The sequence below is a fragment of the Oncorhynchus mykiss genome, chromosome 2 (assembly GCF_013265735.2).
Source record: "Oncorhynchus mykiss isolate Arlee chromosome 2, USDA_OmykA_1.1, whole genome shotgun sequence".
Taxonomy (NCBI): domain Eukaryota; kingdom Metazoa; phylum Chordata; class Actinopteri; order Salmoniformes; family Salmonidae; genus Oncorhynchus; species Oncorhynchus mykiss.
This window is the reverse complement of record NC_048566.1, coordinates 40061020-40081495: the sequence shown is the minus strand read 5'-3', so window position 1 is coordinate 40081495 and position 20476 is coordinate 40061020. Positions and strand designations below refer to the sequence as shown.

The 20476-nt window shown below is 42.6% G+C and overlaps 1 protein-coding gene across 1 annotated transcript in view; it reads left to right on the top strand.

Annotated features, from left to right (window-relative positions):
* Positions 1-2496: 2496 nt before the first annotated feature.
* LOC110489634 (zinc finger protein 516) overlaps positions 2497-20476 on the top strand; it is a 75230-nt gene continuing 57250 nt past the window's right edge. The window contains exon 1 of the mRNA XM_036948238.1: positions 2497-2701. The gene's annotated coding sequence lies outside the window, so the exon portion shown is untranslated. The remainder of the gene's footprint in view (positions 2702-20476) is intronic.

Here is a 20476-nt window from a genome sequence, read left to right as displayed (position 1 = left end):
GACATTCAGAGACTTGTCCCGAAGTCACTTCTGTCTTGTCTTGGGCTGTGTGCTTAGGGTTGTTGTCCTGTTGGAAGGTGAACCTTCGCCCCAGTCTGAGGTTATGAGCGCTCTGGAGCAGGTTTTTTTCAAGGTTTTTATGATCTCTCTGTACTTTGCTCCATTCATCTTTGCCTCGAACCTGACTAGTCTCCCAGTCCCAAATGCTGAAAAATATCCCCACAGCATGATGCTACTACCACCATGCTTCACCGTAGGGTTGGTGCCAGGTTTCCTCCAGACGTGATGCTTGGCATTCAGACCAAAGGCTTCAATTTTGTTTTCCTCAGTCCAGAGAATCTTGTTTCTCATGGTCTGAGAGTCTTTAGGTTCCTTTTGGCAAACTCCAAGAGGGCTGCCTTTTACTGAGGAGTGGCTTCCGTCTGGCCACTCTACCATAAAGGCCTGATTGGTTTAGTGCTGCAGAGAAGGTTGTCCTTCTCTGGAAGGTTCTCCCATCTCCACAGAGGAACTCTTTAGCTCTGTCAGAGTGACCATAGAGTTCTTGGTTACCTCCCTGACCAAGGCCCGACTGCTCAGTTTGGCCAGGCAGCCAGGTCTAGGAAGAGTCTTGGTGGTTCCAAACTTCTTCCATTTAAGAATGATGGAGGCCACTATGTTCTTTGGGACCTTCAATGATTCAGAAATGTGTTGGTACTGTTCCCCAGATCTGTGCCTCGACACAATCCTCTCGGCACTCTGCAGACAATTCCTTCGACCTCATGGCTTGGTCTTTGCTCTGACATGCACTGTCAACTGTGGGACCTTATATAGATAGGTGTGTGCCTTTCCAAATCATGTCCAATCAATTTCATTTACCACAGGTGGACTCCAATCAAGTTGTAGACATATGTCAAAAAATTGTCAAAACATGTTGTTGCTTTGTCATTATGGGGTATTGTGTGTAGACTGCTGAAAAAAAATATTTGATCAATTTTAGAATAAAGCTGTAACCTAACAAAATGTGGAAAAAGTAAAGGGGTCTGAAAATTTTTCAAAGGCACTGTACATGTGCATGCCCATGGAAGCCATTGTGAGCTGGAGGGTGGTGTGTCAGTGCATACCGATTCAAGGGCTTGTGGTTGATAAGATGTGTCAGTGACTTAAATCACTGGTACATCAGAAGTTAGGAAGAAGGCTTCTTCCCTATGCATGCTAAGAAAACACTCCTATCCATGGCTTACTCACTGTAATGCAGATGTGAATCTATCCACAATCTAAATTTAACTCAAAGTGTAACAATTTAAATGTATTATCATATTATCTAGGCCTCTTAGTTTAAATTCAACCTACCATAGACTAAAGTCAATTTAGGCTGTTCAAGAAATAACCCTCAATTTATATTTCAAATCGGTGTGCTTATACAGACGTCCTATGCTAGTGAGTCTACAAAAACCGGCCAACCTAACACGCAGATATTTTTTTCACTTAAAAAAATATTATTATTTTAACCTCTTAACACCACAAGTTGATTCCACTGTATCAAAAATAATAGATTAGGTTACAACATATCCTGTATTAATGCAATTGACAAATTAATACACTTTGCTTTTAGCAATTTTTACAGAATAAAATGTTTTATTACACCTTTGTAAAGGTTTTAATATAGCTAATGCATGTTTAATGAAATATATTTTAATAAAATGCCATGGTGTTGCAGCGAACGGAGGGAGCGGGAATCTTACTGGGTCTCTGGAAAGGCAAACACCGTACCAATAGGGTTAACTCACTTTGTGGAATTGTAATGTGGCTCAAATAACGAGGGCTTCACTGCCCCGTCCGAGTAGGAAGGTACGTCCCCATGCAACACCCATGCTTCGACTAACTTCAGTCTCACGATGCAATCCGATGGCCCCACTGCCCCCATCCCATTTCTGACACCGATATAGCTAACGAGGGCCGTGGGAAGCGAACCAGGGCCTCTGTGAAAGGCATACAACCAACGCATCTTGCCAATATGTTAACTCGATGGGAATTGAAACGTGGCTCTTATAGCGTGGGTCGCTACAGTATATTATGTATAATTACCTAGGCCAATTAGAAGTTAGGCTAGTTCAACTAGGCTATTTGTTTGGGATTTATCTGATTCCTCTGTCTGTAACTGCGTGCATTCCAAACGGCTGTTGTCTATGACGTCCGTAAGCAGGTTTGAGAACCTGTCTGAATTTAATCCAAATGATAACACATTGATACTCAATATTTTGGCGAATATACAAGTGTTAGGCCTACATGTCAAGTCGTCGTGTATGTCAACCGAACACTTTATTTAGTATAGTATCAATAACTTTGTGCTGATGGAGACAATAGTAAATAGTTCATTTAATGCGGGAGAGACCATCCACAGCACTGAAAGGTGTTTCTATGAAACGATCGTGGCGCAAACGTCTTGGTTTTGCTCATAATGTAACACAGTCCAGGAAATAGGCTTTACTTAGGAGGTAAAGAAGCAATTTGAGGCTTTGCTTATCGTCATTGCTCGAGAGGAATCAAGCTCTTAGTGCATTGAATGCTTGGAGACCGATGACTATCCCTATGTCACAGTGGTTTCGACTCACTCAATCATATGCACTTCAACATACAGCGCATGCTGCTTTCGCCTTTGCTTTCGCCTATTCTTTGGGAGTGCTTGCAGGATATGTTTCGATCACACACTTGCACACAGGTACGTAACTATATTAGATTACATTGATGTTTCGCTTCCGTGTGTTTTAGTGAGGGTTTTGAATGGCAGCCGAGTCGAGGAGTATGAGTAGGAATATGAGCGAATACGAACCTATTAACGCACTCGAGACTATATCAAACAAACCAACAAACATAATACACGTTTCATTAGCAATAGTCTGTATCGGTATCAATGACGACGTTAGTACGTGGTTATATCATATGGTTTTGATAGAGCTGCCCAAATATAGGCTACCTTTGCTTTGTCATATTCTTGAAAATGTGAAGTTGAAAACGTTGCTCTGTTATCATGCAACATCAAAACTCAAGGGATTAATCAGTTTGGAGGAACGTTATTGGAAGAGCTTGGTTGACTAGATTCATGACTGTTGTTTTATAATCATAGTCAATTATTAAATGGCTATTTAATAGACTTTGTTGTTTGTTCCTTAAAACAGGCAGAGACAGATGAAAACATCCATATTAGGAAGTCAAATGTCCTACACATAGGCCTAATGGACATGCCATAGCTGTCATTTAGTTAGAGGAACATGGCACAAATGTCATGCGTTCATAATAGCTGATTTTGAGATCGCTGACGCAAAAGTCCCCAACATCTGAAATAGCCTACCATCAAAATTAGTTGGAGCTCATTAACATGTGGCGGGGGTGGGGAGTCGAAAGATGCGGGCTGAGTGGGGGTGTCGGGAAACAGAACAACTTTTGAACCACATGGTATTCATGTTTTATTGTCCTTCATAAACTTCAATAAACCATTGTGGACGTATGTCCTATGCTCTATATGGGGAAGCCTAAATCTCCTATACATGGAGATGTGTGTGACATTGTGGAAGGAAGAAAAGCAGGAGGGCTGTGCCTTAACAATCGTAAAGTAGAGTCCACGTAGCGCAAGGGAGAATATCACAAGTCTGCGCACAGATTTCCGGCAATTAGGCTAAGCGTAGCCTATTCAAACCTCATATATAAAAAAACATGTATTTAAATATTTTACTTGTTTTATTTACTGGCACAAAGGCTATAGGCACAGTACCCAAATCAATTGCCGTATAGGCTAACAATGAAAGACGAAGGCCTAAACAATTTAAGCCAGCTGTGGGTTAGTATGCAATGAATAATGTTGATAAAACTTTTCTGTTTCCCTTTTTTCAACCTCGAGCTGCCTGTCCTCGGTTCTAGTTGCAGGGACGTCACGCGGGTGCTCTACATTCTTAGCGCAAGTGACACGAGAGAGAGAGAGCGGGTGACAGACAGGGAGACAGACAGACAGACAAACAGACAGGGATAGAGAGCGAGAGCGAGAGAGAGAGCATGGAACCTGTACAGTCCTAGGGCAACAAGAGAGCAGCGCGAGGAAAGTACGCTAGAAACGTGTCATGCAATGGAACTAATAATGCATAGAATAAAAATATGATAGTGGAACCGGCACTCTCGAAATAGTGCCCCAAGTCGTCTAGGCCTATCTGGAGTAATTTCCTCATACTGCATAACCATATCTCTCCTAAGGGAAAACGGTTGTCCACTGTCTTACCTGGAAGGAAGTAGCTAAATACATATTATTGTTCCTGGTTGCAGGTCTCAGACAGACTTCTTTGACTGGCCAAAGATTTAAAGCATTATTTTCCTTGCCCCTGTGAATACAGTGTTACAGTGTTAGTTTTACTTGATGAGGAATGGGAGTGGTCATTAAATTAGGCTACTATTTAGTTTTATTTGCTTGTGCCCTGATTTGAAGAATGTCATAACATCAAAACATGGCTGTTTTGTTTCGAGGACATTGCAACAATGTATCAGTATAGCAGTGTACTTGTCTGGCTACATTTCGGCAGCAATGTAGTGTACAATCAGTGAGTGTTTTGAATGACCCTGCATGCTGAAAAAAGTTATGATGTGATGTAGTCCTACAACAAGACAAAACTTGAAAGATGGAAAATAACTTGACATGTTTGATACAAAGCAGACTTTAGCAGGCTTATAACAGTGCAGCGGTCAGCATTGGGGACAGTTTCCTTAGCCTTGCACACCTGTTTCACAGGATGCAGTTGTTATCTCTGGCGGAGTCAGGTTTCAGATTTATAGGAACATTGTATTCACCTTTCAAAAGTCCGCTGATGAAAACAGTTTTTTTTTTGCGACCCACAATCTCTTCCGTGACATTTGGACATGATTGCAACACATGACGTAGCCTAATTGTATTCTCCCTCAGAACTGAGTAGCCAATGAAATTAGAATGATAATCCACTGGAGAGCCACCGCCTGATGTAATAGGACTACATATTATCTTCAAATTCATTACAGTGAAAAGGTATCCATCCAACCTTTTTCTGAGAGTAAATCACGTAGCATAAAAAAAAATGTAATGACAGGCCTGATGGAAACGTCAAATTTGTCGGTAAACTTTCCAAATGTCAACTAAACAAATAGGGTATGCAAGGTGGGATCTTTTTGTGTTGGTAAAATGTATTATGCGAGAAATGGCTCTGGAAATGCTTTTGTGCGCAAATATTGATATAATAACCTTTATATCAATTTGGAGTCACCAAATGAGATGTTATTTAGTCCTCCCACTACAACTCGGGAAAGCATGCAGTTTATTAGGCTAAAGATTGAAAAAACAGGTTGGTGAAAGTGCAAGGTGGCAAAGCAACATCCAATAACAACATTCACCTTTCCAATAAACATCGAAGGGTCTTATTCTGGTGACATGATGATCAATGCTTGGCTGCAGTTTGACAAATAATCATAATCTCGCTCTTTTGTCCTTAATAATCTCATCATGTAGGCTATACCTGCGCTGTAGGCCTTGTACGCAGTCTGTCGGTTAGAGCGAATGTGCACGTGCTAATACCGGAGTGGGCACATTAGCTAAATGAAGCTTCTTTTTTTGTTGTTGTGACAAAATCATTAGTAGAGTTGAAAATGCTTCGGAAATTCTTTTCATTTGTATTTGTATTAGGTACATGGGAATTTAACCCTCTATGGCATGAAATTTTTGTCTTTGGGGAAAACGATATGCTACGAGGGTACTGAAACACCAAGGTTCTCTATAATACATATACAGTGCCTTGCGAAAGTATTTCGGCCCCCTTGAACTTTGCGACCTTTTGCCACATTTCAGGCTTCAAACATAAAGATATAAAACTGTATTTATTTTGTGAAGAATCAACAACAAGTGGGACACAATCATGAAGTGGAACGACATTTTTGGATATTTCAAACTTTTTCAACAAATCAAAAACTGAACAATTGGGCGTGCAAAATTATTCAGCCCCTTTACTTTCAGTGCAGCAAACTCTCTCCAGAAGTTCAGTGAGGATCTCTGAATGATCCAATGTTGACCTAAATGACTAATGATGATAAATACAATCCACCTGTGTGTAATCAAGTCTCCCTATAAATGCACCTGCACTGTGATAGTCTCAGAGGTCCGTTAAAAGCGCAGAGAGCATCATGAAGAACAAGGAACACACCAGGCAAGTCCGAGATACTGTTGTGAAGAAGTTTAAAGCCGGATTTGGATACAAAAAGATTTCCCAAGCTTTAAACATCCCAAGGAGCACTGTGCAAGCGATAATATTGAAATGGAAGGAGTATCAGACCACTGCAAATCTACCAAGACCTGGCCGTCCCTCTAAACTTTCAGCTCATACAAGGAGAAGACTGATCAAAGATGCAGCCAAGAGGCCCATGATCACTCTGGATGAACTGCAGAGATCTACAGCTGAGGTGGGAGACTCTGTCCATAGGACAACAATCAGTCGTATATTGCACAAATCTGGCCTTTATGGAAGAGTGGCAAGAAGAAAGCCATTTCTTAAAGATATACATAAAAAGTGTCGTTTAAAGTTTGCCACAAGCCATCTGGGAGACACACCAAACATGTGGAAGAAGGTGCTCTGGTCAGATGAAACCAAAATTGAACTTTCTGGCAACAATGCAAAACGTTATGTTTGGCGTAAAAGCAACACAGCTGAACACACCATCCCCACTGTCAAACATGGTGGTGGCAGCATCATGGTTTGGGCCTGCTTTTCTTCAGCAGGGACAGGGAAGATGGTTAAAATTGATGGGAAGATGGATGGAGCCAAATACAGGACCATTCTGGAAGAAAACCTGATGGAGTCTGCAAAAGACCTGAGACTGGGACGGAGATTTGTCTTCCAACAAGACAATGATCTAAAACATAAAGCAAATCTACAATGGAATGGTTCAAAAATAAACATATCCAGGTGTTAGAATGGCCAAGTCAAAGTCCAGACCTGAATCCAATCGAGAATCTGTGGAAAGAACTGAAAACTGCTGTTCACAAATGCTCTCCATCCAACCTCACTGAGCTCGAGCTGTTTTGCAAGGAGGAATGGGAAAAACTTCAGTCTCTCGATGTGCAAAACTGATAGAGACATACCCCAAGCGACTTACAGCTGTAATCGCAGCAAAAGGTGGCGCTACAAAGTATTAACTTAAGGGGGCTGAATAATTTTGCACGCCCAATTTTTCAGTTTTTGATTTGTTAAAACAGTTTGAAATATCCAATAAATGTCGTTCCACTTCATGATTGTGTCCCACTTGTTGTTGATTCTTCACAAAAAAATACAGTTTTATATCTTTATGTTTGAAGCCTGAAATGTGGCAAAAGGTCGCAAAGTTCAAGGGGGCCGAAAACTTTCGCAAGGCACTGTAAGTGGAATAAGGAAAAAAAGCAATATATGCATTAGAAAAAGTTTTATTTGGACAAACATCAACCACAAATGGTTCCAACCAATGACAATTAGAAGCTTTAAAGTCAAAACATCAAACAATCAAATGAACAAACCACTACTAATTACAACTAACACCTCATGTATAAATGTTTCTCACATTTCATATGAGCATATAAACCAACATCCAAATGTCTGTGTGTGTTTGTGTGTGTGGAGGGGTTAGCCTGTGTGTGCGGGTATATGTGCGAGTGTGTTTCAGTGTGTCTGAATGTGTGTTTGCTTGGGTGATTGTTTGAATTAGTGTTTCTCTTTTTGACAAAGCATTCTTTGATTTCCTATTCTGTGTGGAACCTCAGGAAGCAGTTGCTGGTGGATGTGAAACAGAGGTGGACATCACATTTCCAGGCACTTGGATTTTGGTGTACATGTGCACCCTGGTGCCTAGCATCTCCCCTTTCTTTCAGCCATAATCATCCAGTAGACTGTGGCATCCAGGCACACATCAGGGACTAGAATTGGAGCAGCGGGCCCTTTTCTCCTCCTCTACTCATACTCACCAGCAATTGTGGAACCTCTACGACCTATCTTGCGCTCCCGACTCTTTCCACTTTCGCACAGGCCTTCAGCGATGTATAACTTGAAGGTTTGCAGCTTCATTTGTTCCTTCTTTCTCATGCCAGTGCCTTCACAATCTCTTCGGTAGAGCCGCCAGGTGGTCACAATGATCATATCCAGGAAGTGGAACACCAGCCGGTGGTACCACTTCTTTGATCTAATTTTGTTCCGGTACAGTGCAATCAGTGAGTCAAGCAGATCCACCCCACCCATATTCTTGTTGTATTCTTTCACCACAGCAGGGCAGGGGAGATCATCTTTTGAAGACAATGTTGCCACTTGCTCCCACATCTACTAGCTCAGGGTTGTACAACTCTCCCTGTGCAGATTTCTAAGTTGTGCGGGACACCATCAGAGCCAGCCAAGACGAGTATCTTGTAGCCCCGTTTCTTTGGTTTTGATGGCAGGTATTGCTTCAATCTATTTCTTCCCTTGAATGCGACCATCTGCTCATCAACAGCCAGCTAGATAGACGTCAGTTTTGAGGTTAGATGAGTGACCAGTGGTCGGATTTTGTGTAGTGGATCATCATTTTCCTCCTGTCTCTCTTCATTGTTACTGAAGTGCAGGGAATTTTTTGATGGCCTCCCATCTATTCAGTATCATGGTGCCAGCTACTTGGGACACTCGGCAGGCTTTGTTCCAAAACATGAAGGTGCCTGGTAAACCAAACAATGACATGTACACCACAATACTCAGGAACTGCTCCAATTATTTTGTAGTGAGGTTAAGGGGCTTGTTTGCATTACATTGTATCACATATAGATTTGACTGCCCTACAATAACTTCCAGAATGTATTCAGAAACAAACTGCTTGAAGTACTGGAGGGGGGACATGATATCATCAGATCTTGAAAGCAGTTCCTGCCATTCTGAGTAAGCATTGAAGTACGCATTGTGGGGTGTTCTCCACCAGAGTAGGCGTGGAACATCAATCTCTGCTACATCTTCATCCTCAGACTCAGTCTCATTGTCAACAGACATATACCCATCTTCATCCACTGACATGCACACACACACACACACACACACACACACACACACACACACACACACACACACACACACACACACACACACACACACACACGTTACTTTTGAGGTCCAAAAAGGTAGTTTGTTATCTGAGGGCAACACCATGCCATTGAGGGTGAACTGCAAAAGTAATTTTATGTGCACTAGAAAGGCTTTTATGCACAATTTTCAATTTGATGGAAACACATCTCTGATGAGGAAATGTGTGTTTTATGCAGATTTTAGGATATTAACTGTTGCAATTGGATGGAAACCTAGCTACTAACCATGTTTCCATCCACTGTTGTTATGCGAGTAAAGTCATACCATTTCAAAAAATGTATATTGACAGCTGTGATTTTCTAAATGTTGACAGATAATTTTTCATTTGAAAATGGTGGTGGAAAAGCCTTTATGCAATATTTTGATATGATAACCATCATATTCAATGTAAACTTGAAGTCACGCGATGATATGGTGTCTGGTCCTCCCACTATGACTTGAGAAACCATGCAGTTTATTAGGCTACAGATTAAATAAGTTATTATGCACTTCACAGGGTGTTGAAAGTGCACAGTGATTTTGATGCTTTTCTATAAATATCAAGGGTTTTATTCTGGTGACATGATGATTGAGGCTTGACTGCCATTTGACAAATGCAAATATTCTCGCTCTTATCCATAATCATCTCATCATGTAGACTAGCCTACCCGCACAACCAATCTGCGAGCTGTCGGCTAAAGCTCGCGTGCCAAGACCACAGTAGCCACATTTGCTATTTAACTCAACAGCCTTTGTGACAAACTCTCAGTAGAGTTGAAAATGCGATGGGAACACATTGAACTTTCAAGTTGTTTTCGGTACATGAAAACGTAAGTGAAAAAGTACACTTTTGTCCGCAACAAGTCTGTTTGGTCGGAACACGTCAATGGTGTTCTTTATGTGTAATTTAGAATATTCACATTCAAATCTGTCGCCAATTGAATGGAAACCAAGCTTGTGACTCAATGCCATAGATTTGTATGGCTTTGTGAGAATGACACTTGACAGGCACATTTACTAGTCTTTTTGTAAGTTTAAAATTTTACAAGAGTAGGGGATGTTATTGTTCTTGTGTCAGTTGAATTAAAGTCTGACATGAATTGAAATATTATAGTCTTAATAGTCTAAAACTGAAGTACAGTACCAGTCAGAAGTTTGGACACACCTACTCATTCAAGGGTTTTTCTTCATTTTTACTACTTTCTACATTGTTGAATAATAGTGAGGACATCAAAACTATGAAATAACACGTGATGGTGCTTTGCTTGTGACACTGTCTGTGATTTATTTAGAATTCAAGGCACACTTAACCAGCATGGCTACCACAGCATTCTGCAGCGATACGCCATCCCATCTGGTTTGCGCTTTGAAAAAATATATATTTGACCTTTATTTAACCAGGTAGGCTAGTTGAGAACAAGTTCTCATTTACAACTGTGACCTGACCAAGATAAAGCATAGCAGTGCGACACAAACAACAACACAGAGTTACACATGGAACAAACAAACATACAGTAAATAATACAATATAAAAAAAGTCTATATAGGCCTCCCGGGTGGCGCAGTGGTTAAGCTGTGCCAGCTGTGCCATCAGAGTCCCTGGGTTCGCGCCCAGGCGTCTGTCGTAACCGGCCGCGACCGGGAGGTCCGTGGGGTGACGCACAATTGGCCTAGCGTCTTCCGGGTTAGGGAAGGGCTTGGTCGGTAGGGATGTCCTTGTCTCATCGCGCACCAGCGACTCCTGTGGCGGGCCGGGCGCAGTGCGCGCTAACCAAGGTTGCCAGGTGCACGGTGTAGCCTCCGACACATTGGTGCGGCTGGCTTCCGGGTTGGATGCGCGCTGTGTTAAGAAGCAGTACAGCTGGCTGGGTTGTGTATCGGAGGACGCATGACTTTCAACCTTCGTCTCTCCCGAGCCCGTACGGGAGTTGTAGCGATGAGACAAGATAGTAGCTACTACAACAATTGGATACCACGAAATTGGGGTATACAGTGTGTGCAAATGAGGTAGGATAAGGGAATAAATAGGCTATAGTGGCGAAATTATTACCATATAGCAATTAAATACTGGAGTGATAGATGTGCAGAAGATGAGTGTAAGTAGAGATACTGGGGTGCAAAGGAGCTAATTAAATGGGGATGAGGTAGTTGGATGGGGTATTTACAGATGGTGCAGTTATCTGTGAACTGCTTTGACAGCTGGTGCTTAAAGTGAGTCTCCAGCTTCAGTGATTTTTGCAGTTTGTTCCAGTCATTGGCAGCAGAAGGAGGAATTGGCTTTGGGGGTGACCAGTGAAATATAACCTGCTGGAGCCCTACGGGTGGGTGCTGCGGGTGGGTGCTGCTATGGTGACCAGTGAGCTGAGATAAGGCGGGGCTTTACCTAGCAAAGACTTATAGATGACCTGGAGCCAGTTTGGTTGGCGATGAATATGAAGCGAGGGCCAGCTAACGAGAGCATACAGGTCGCAGTGGTGGGTAGTATATGGGGCTTTGGTGACAAAACAGATGGCACTGTGATAGACAGCATCCAATTTGCTGAGTAGAGTGTTGGAGGCTATTTTGTAAATGACATCGCCGAGGTCAAGGATCTGTAGGATAGTCAGTTTTCTGAGGGTATGTTTGGAACATAAGTGAAGGATGCTTTGTTTCGAAATAGGAAGCCGCTTTCTGGATTTAATTTTGGATTGGAGATGCTTAATGTGAGTCTGGAAGGAGAGTTTACAGTCTAACCAGACACCTAGTTATTTGTAGTTGTCCACATATTCTAAGTCAGAACCGTCCAGAGTAGTGATGCTGACGGGCAGGCAGGTGTGGGCAGCGATCGGTTGAAGAGCATAGTTAACACAGTATCCAAAGGGCCAGAAGTATACAGAATGGTGTCGTCTGCATAGAGGTGGATCAGAGAATCACATATACATCATTGATGTATACAGAGAAGAGAGTCGGCATGAGAATTGAACCTTGTGGCACCCCCATAGAGACTGCCAGAGGTTTGGACAACAGGCCCTCCGATTTGACACACTGAACTCTGTCTGAGAAGTAGTTGGTGAACCAGGCGAGGCAGTCATTTGAGAAACCAAAGCTGTTGAGTCTGCCAATAAGAATGTGGTGATTGACAAGAGTCGAAAGCCTTGGCCAGGTTGATGAATACAGCTGCACAGTATTGTCTCTTAATGATAGCGGTTATGATATCATTTACGACCTTGAGCGTGGCTGAAGTGCACCCATGACCAGCTCGGAAACCAGATTGCATAGTGGAGAAGGTACAGTGGGATTCGAAATGTTCGGTGATCTGTTTGTTAACTTGGCTTTCGAAGACCGTAGAAAGGCAGGGTAGGATGGATATAGGTCTGTAGCAGTTTGGGTCTAGAGTGTCTCCCCCTTTGAAGAGATCGATGACCGTGGCAGCTTTCCAATCTTTGGGGATCTCAGATAATGTGAAAGAGAGGTTGAACAGGCAAGTAATATTGGTAGCAACAATTTTGGCAGATAATTTTAGAAAAAGAGTGTCCAGATTGTCTAGCCCGGCTGATTTATAGGGGTCCAGAATTTGCAGCTTTTTCAGCTATTTGGATTTGGGTGATGGAGAAATGGGGGAGGCATGGGCAAGATGCTGTGGGAGGTGCAGGGCTGTTGACTGGGGTGTGGGTATCCAGGTGGAAAGCATGGCCAGCCGTAGAAAAATGCTTATTGAAATTCTCAATTGTCGTGGATTTATCGGTGGTGACAGTGTTTCCTAGCCTCAGTGCAGTGGGCAGCTGGGAGGAGGTGCTCTTATTCTCCATGGACTTCACAGTGTCCCAGAACTTTTTGGAGTTTGTGCTACAGGATGCAAATGTATGTTTGAAAAAGCTAGCCTTTGCTTTCCTAACTGCCTGTGTATATTGGTTCCTAACTTCCCTAAAAAGTTAGCCAGGAGTGGTCACTCGGATAGCAGCTAGCAGGTGAAAAGGTTCAGAGCTTGTGATAGGAATCCGGAGATATGGAGAAAAATAAGTCCGATATGCTCTGGTTTGAATCGCGCTCTGCGGACTGGCAAGAGTTGTCCAGGCTAAAGGTTAGCCGATGACCGCTAGCAGTGGCTAGCTGACTACTATCTAGTAGCTAGTTAGCTGGCTATCTCCTGTTTGGGGTTCCGGTTCTAAAGTAAAGAATATCGCAGAACCATACCAGATTGGGTGTGAGGCGGATTGCAGGAGAGTATGTTGAAGTTGAGATTAAGAGAAATATAACAAAAAAAGATATGCGAAGAAAAAAGATACATGAAGATATATACACAGGACACGACAAGACGAAGACAAAGACGTCTGACTGATTACGCCATCTTGGAAATCCAAATCCATTTAAGGATCAGCGTTGTAGCAACATACCATGATCCACAGCTGATCCTGTTGGAGCTCCAAAAATGCAGAGCTTCACAAAAGAAAGCCACTGGTGGCTCATACATTACATTTAACCCAACCCCTCTGAATCAGAGATATGCAGGGGGCTGCCTTAATAAACATTCACGTTATCGGCACCCAGGGAGCAGTTGTTGTTTGGGGACAATTGCCTTGCTCAAGGGCGGAATGGCAGATTTTTCCATCTTGCTGGCTCAGGGATTTGAACCAGCGACCTTTCAGTTACTGGCCCAACGCTTTTAACCACCAGGCGACCTGCCTTTTACCATCGTGTTTTTTGACTCCAAATGAATGATGAATAAAATAAATCAATTGAAACATTGGTTTTTCTGTACAACTTTACTTTCCATCTCTTGGCTTATCACACTTAAACTCTACACACTGTACCACGAAATGTCTTTCAAAGCCGTTTTGTTATAGTTCCCCCTCCCTTTCTCTATCTGTAGGAGTCAAATTAGCGATTTCATTTTTTTTGTTGACCCGAACGTGTTTTATCGGCCTATGTGAAACAATGAGGACAAGGAAGGCCTTTGTGGTGGCTGCAATGCATTTTTAACTCATGTGAATGGTGCCTCACATTCCACAGCAGCAGGCCCTAGCTGAATGGCACCAGTTACTCCCTCTGCTGTTTTCATTGCTGATTACTCTGTTGGGCTTTTTGATCAACACACACACACACACACACACACACACACACACACCTCTTAAATATCTTATATCATGTCCTTATGGAAGAACCATAGAACCCCATTTGGAGACACTGGTTATGCATCTTAATTTCCTGTGTATCCAGTCTCTTTGTCTGGATAAAAGACACACAGTTGGTGTGTCTTTTGTTTCCTCCATTTTTGTCTACCATGGCGACACCTTTATGGGCTAGTCCGATGTGGTAAACACACCACACCTCTACTACAGTCTAGGATATATAAGATACGTAATGATGTTGCATAACCTGTATCCAGAGTAGAAAATACTTCCTATCGTCTTTTATCCATACACACAGTGTTGACTCATTTCTTTGTGGTTTACTTGGTTTGGGTAAAACAGCTACAACAGCTATTTGTTTTTATGAAATTAATTTACTGTAATGGAATCTCTACCTGATGGCTATCGACAGACAATCCCATAATTAGTTTATCGTCGGACTGATAGGAAGTGGTACCGGGCTGTGTTAAGTTTGTGGCCATGGCATTGATTTCAGCTGCACAGTGGGACTCCTCATGTGAAAGGGCAGTCTCTCTCTGCCAGCTCAGAAAGACTGTGGCTCCTGGATTAAATTATAAATGAGCCCCTCCATAGGAAACTCATTGCTTATGTCCTCAGTATAATCAAAAGGAATGTATTTGGCAAAAGACTGACTGCAGTCCCTTTAAGGCACTGCTGTATCTTCTCTCATCATCACTCCGCACAAGAACACGCACGCACACACACACACACACACACACACACACACACACACACACACACGTGTGTTTTCTCCAAATTCTGAGCAAGGGGCAACAGCTGGGTGTGTAATCCCCATATTTGGGTCACACCTGTAACCCCATGGCTGGATCAATAAAATGCCATGCTTCGTAAGCATGGGCTTGATAGTAAGCTATCTAGCAAGATATCTGGCCAAATTAGACCCGAAGAAAATGATTTAGTCACCGGGGGATTAGGGGTTAGAGGAGAGGGGTTGGAATGAGGTTGGGGGGAGGCTGTGGCCAAGGGATTTAACGTGGCACATTTGAGACTGCATGGTTAGGTAGTGAAGAGGCTGTGCTGTTGTGATGGGGGCACAGTTAATATGGTGTATTGGTAACACTTAATAACACACATTCATGAATACGCATTAAAAAAATCAACATTAGAAGCATTATATTTGTAAACGTTAGAAGCATTATAAAAAAAAAGTGTTACTGTTGTTTTTCAGGGACTGTTGTTGTGAGACTGATTTTGGAATGCTGCATCTGAGACTGAGTGAGGAGTTTCAATGGAAGGTTTGATTGGGGGATTCCGAGACTGCCTGGTGTGTGTTAGATTTATCTTCTTACACATATAAATGCTTCCTTTCCAATTAACACATCATGCCTATTATTGGCCATTCATCTCACATGAGAGAGAACAATTGAACACCATGTTGATTATGCATCTGTCCCACTCCTGGTGAGTCAACATCTTACCTCCACAGCAGATCACAAATACATTCTTAAAACACTACTTTGATTAATACTTACAGTAATTATTTGAATCCCCATCGGTTGTGGTATGCTATAATAAAAATAACATAAATCGAATAGATTTTTTGCCTGCTCTGTGAACCAATGGTGGCATTGTTTCTCTGATTGCTAAGGGATTAAAGAAGAGAAATACGATTAGGGAGAAGTAGCCCTGAGCCACGTGGATGCAATCGGGGATTGGAAAGAGACTCTGTGTGTGTGTGTGTGTGTGAGTGTGTGTGTGTGTGTGTGCGCGCGCTGGGGCGAGCTCATTGTCCAGCCCAGATGTCACTAGCGACTAGCTCACTGGTATTATTGATCCCCTTTTTATAGACCCACTGCTCAATAGAATAATGACATTATAAGCAGACAGTGTGTTGAATAGGACCGACATGATACTGTAAAAATTACTGTTGGTAAACGCTCGCTAATAGAATCATATTTTCTCTTTGATCAGTTACCTTCTTCCATTGCCTTTTTATTCAAATGACAAAGGTCATCAAATGAAATTGATTCAATTAGGCCTTTCGCTTTTGAACATGACTTTTCCGTAAACAAAAGAAAACCTTTTGGTAAAATGTACCAGTCGATCAAATGATAATCATTCAATCAATAATAAGTGGGACTTGAAGGAGGCCATTGCTCCTGTTTTGTCTACATTAGCAGGTAATATGTCCTCAATATATTTGTTTTACCCTTTGGTATCTCTCTATGCAGATAACCTGTTTTTATCTATCATCCCGTCCGGTGGTGACTGTCTTGACTGCATCAAACCAATGTAAAGAAGCTTGCTAAGCTAGCTACCTAGGCTACTGGAAGCTTTTCTGTTGCACTTTTCCTTGTCCACAACAGCTCCATTCAGATTAAACAACAGCCTACCTGATGGTTGCTCATTGTGGCCTACTCCTTCTCATTTAACTAACTTAATTCTGTAATTTTAACTCCATTTTGCTTTGATTAGAGATCTCTCATGTTGGTTGCTACACATGGAGCCACTGACAGTGCCACTTTGATTTGCCAACAACAGCAACAAACGCGTGAAACCTGTGTAGGTTTCGCAAGTAGTCAAACACTAACATCCGTTCGGATATTCGAATAACCGTGCCCATCCCTACCTAACACTACTAGTGCCCTAACACTATTCCCCCAACACTGTGCCTTCCACTGGCCATGCCTCTGTGTCTGTCTCTGCTGTGTGACTGAGGCCGTGGCCTTCCTCGCGACCTTGTTCATATTTGATGAGCCACGCGAGTCGCTAAGCCCCAGCGAGCTCTAAACACCCACTGTCAGGCCTGAAGAGAGGAGAGGTGGAGGGTGGGAGGGGTGCAAGGGTGCAGGGGTAAAGGGGAGGAGAGGTGGAGGGATTGGGGTGAAGGGGTGGAGAGATGATGACACTTACAAACTTAATCCAAACTCTGTTCTAAAGGGCAACAAAGTGGGGTGGGGGTTGGGGCAACGATTCTCAAAGGAGCCTCCTCTGTCCATGGTTTTGGCCTATATCGCACTCAAATCTCGAGAGGTGACCACAGTTTTTAATGACAACGCTGGTTTAAAAATACATACTACTGTTTTTCTGCCATGGAAGTGGTGCTTCGAATTCCTTTGAATCCCAGTCGGATACAGAGCTCTTATACTTGTAAACAAACACGTCATTTAGCTGAGATTTATGTAGAGTGGGACAACTAGCTGGCATGTTATTTTTGCTGGTCCATGAAGTGAACAACAGGAGATGTGATCCTGCTGTGAGTGAGGCTGCTTGACGGTGGTTAGTGAATGTTCTTATTAGATGAGATTAGCACGGCATCGTAGGCTGGACAGGCTCACACAAAGACCACACCCAACAGTCACAGTCATACATACAAATAGCACAGCAGACTCATTGAAGCATATTTAAAGTGGCTATATGGAACTTTGGCCTCTGGGTTGCACTTGAGCCAAAAGGGGTCCCGTAAAATAGACTGAAATATTGTCAAGAAAATACCTAATTGGAATGAAAGTTGCATACATTTCCATACCCGTGAGCCAAAACACATATTGTTTACCCAAAACAAAGGATATTTTTGGTCATCCCTAATATTTGTGGATGACAAATGTATTTCATTTATTTTATTTAACCTTTATTTAACTAGGCAAGTCAGTTAAGAACAAATTCTTATTTACAATGATGGCCTACCAAAAGGCAAAAGGCCTCCTGCGGGTACGGGGGCCTGGGATTAACAATAAAAAATAAAAACATTATAAATATAGGACAAAACACACATCACAACAAGAGAGACAACACAACACTACATAAAGAGAGACCTATGACAACAACATAGCAAGGCAGCAACACATGGCAACACAGCATGGTAGCAACACAACAACAACATGATAGCAACACAACATGGTAGCAGCACAAAACATGGTACAAACATTATTGGGCACAGACAACAGCACAAAGGTCAAGAAGGTAGAGACAACAATACATCACACAAAGCAGCCTTTGAATGAAGAGATTGAGATAAAACTGTCCAGTTTGTGTTTCGTTGCAGCTCGTTCCAGTCGCTAGCTGCAGCGAACTGAAAAGAGGAGCGACCCAGGGATGTGTGTGCTTTGGGGACCTTTAACAGAATGTGACTGGCAGAACGGGTGTTGTATGTGGAGGATGAGGACTGCAGTAGATATCTCAGATAGGGGGGAGTGAGGTCTAAGAAGGTTTTATAAATAAGCATCAACCAGTGGCTCTTGCGACGGGTATAAAGAAATGACCAGTTTACAGAGGAGTATAGAGTGCAGTGATGTGTCCTAGAAGGAGCATTGGTGGCAAATCTGGTGGCGAATGGTAAAGAACATCTAGCCGCTCGAGAGCACCCTTACCTGCCGATCTATAAATGATGTCTCCAAAATCTAGCATGGGTAGGATGGTCATCTGAATCAGGGTTAGTTTGGCAGCTGTGGTGAAAGAGGAGCGATTACGATAGAGGAAACCAGGTCTAGATGTAACTTTAGCCTGCAGCTTTGATATGTGCTGAGAGAAGGACAGTGCACTGTCTAGCCATACTCCCAAGTACCTGTATGAGGTAATAACACCTGTGGTAAGAGGGGCATTATTCTTACCAAACCACATGACCTTTGCTTTGGAGGTGTTCAGAACAAGGTTAAGGGTAGAGAAAGCTTGTTGGACACAAAAAATGCTTTGTTGTAAAGCATTTAACACAAAATCCGGGGAGGGGCCAGCTGAGTATAAGACTGCATCATCTGCATATAAATGGATGAGAGAGCTTCCTACTGCCTGAGCTATGTTGTTGATGTAAATTGAGAAGAGGATTGGATCGAGCCTTGGGGTACTCCCTTGGTGACAGACAGTGGCTGAGAGCAGATTTTCTGACTTTATACACTGCACTCTTTGAGAGAGGTAATTAGCAAATCAGGCCAAAGACCCTTCAGAGACACCAATACTCCTTAGCAGGCCCACAATAATGGAATTGTCTACCATATCAAAAGCTTTGGCCAAGTCAATAAAAATAGCAGCACAACAATGCTTAGAATCAAGGGCAATGGTGACATCATTGAGGACCTTTAAGGTTGCAGTGACACATCCATAACCTGAGCAGAAACCAGATTGCATACCCAAGAGAATACTATAGACAGAAAAGAAAGCCAGTCAGTTGATTATTGCTAAGTTTTTCCAACGCTTTTGATAAACAGGGCAAAATAGAAATAGGCCTATAACAGTTAGGATCAGCTTGATCTCACCATTTAAATAAAGGACGAACCGTGGCTGCCTTCCAAGCAATGGAAACCTCCCCAGAAAGGAGAAACAGGTTAAAACAGTTGGAGATAGGCGTGGCGATGATATGGGGCAGCAACCTTAAAGAAGAAAGGGTCTAAACCATCTGACCCAGATGTGTTTTTGGGGTCAAGTTTAAGGAGCTCCTTTAGCACCTCGGACTCAGTGACTGCCTGCAGGGAGAAACTTTAAAGAATAACTCGAAAACAAAATAGAACAGAAGTTATGTTTCTGCTTTCCACTTAACTTGAATTCTATGATAATGATCTAGTTTCTAGATAAAGACACTGAGTAGATGTGGGCTTTGAGAGTGGAACAGGATGGATGTAGGCCTAGTTATTGTGCTCTTTGAAGCCTGGTGATGTTAGATGTCTGAATGACTTAGGGAAACAAGCTGGAAATGTCTCTGGGCTACAGCTAATCATTCACCACAGAGGAACTGATCGTTAGCCACTGATGTCAACCTAACCTTGCCATGATGGAGGGGGATATTTCTGTTCCTATTTGTATGGGTGTGTATTGGGATGTGTGTGTGTACATGCATGTGTGTGTGTGTGCATTCGTGCTTGCGTGTGTGTGGGTGTGTGAGGGAGGGGCCTCCCCCAGTAGCCAGGCCCAGCTGTTGTTAAACACACTACTTCACTAGAATTGTGTTTCTGTGTGTGAGTGTGTGCCTACGTGCGTACATATGTCCCAGTAGTACAGAACAGTAGTTCTGCTTTTACTTACTGTAATAAAGTGCTTTCATTACAGTAATTCCCCCCCCCCCCCCCCAAAAAAAACTGAAATGTTCGTTGTGGTTGTGTTCTCTCTTAGTTAGCATCTCTCTCACAAAGCTACTCATGTGGAAAGCCAGACGGAGGGAGAGATAGTCTAGGATGGTTATTTGATTTCTCTGTTTCTGTCAGTAGCTGTGTCTGCATTCTCAGAATGAGGGAGAGAGATGGAGAAGGAGGGAGTGAGAGTGAGAGAGGGAGAGAGAGAATCCATATTTATGTTTATTTAGGTTGTACT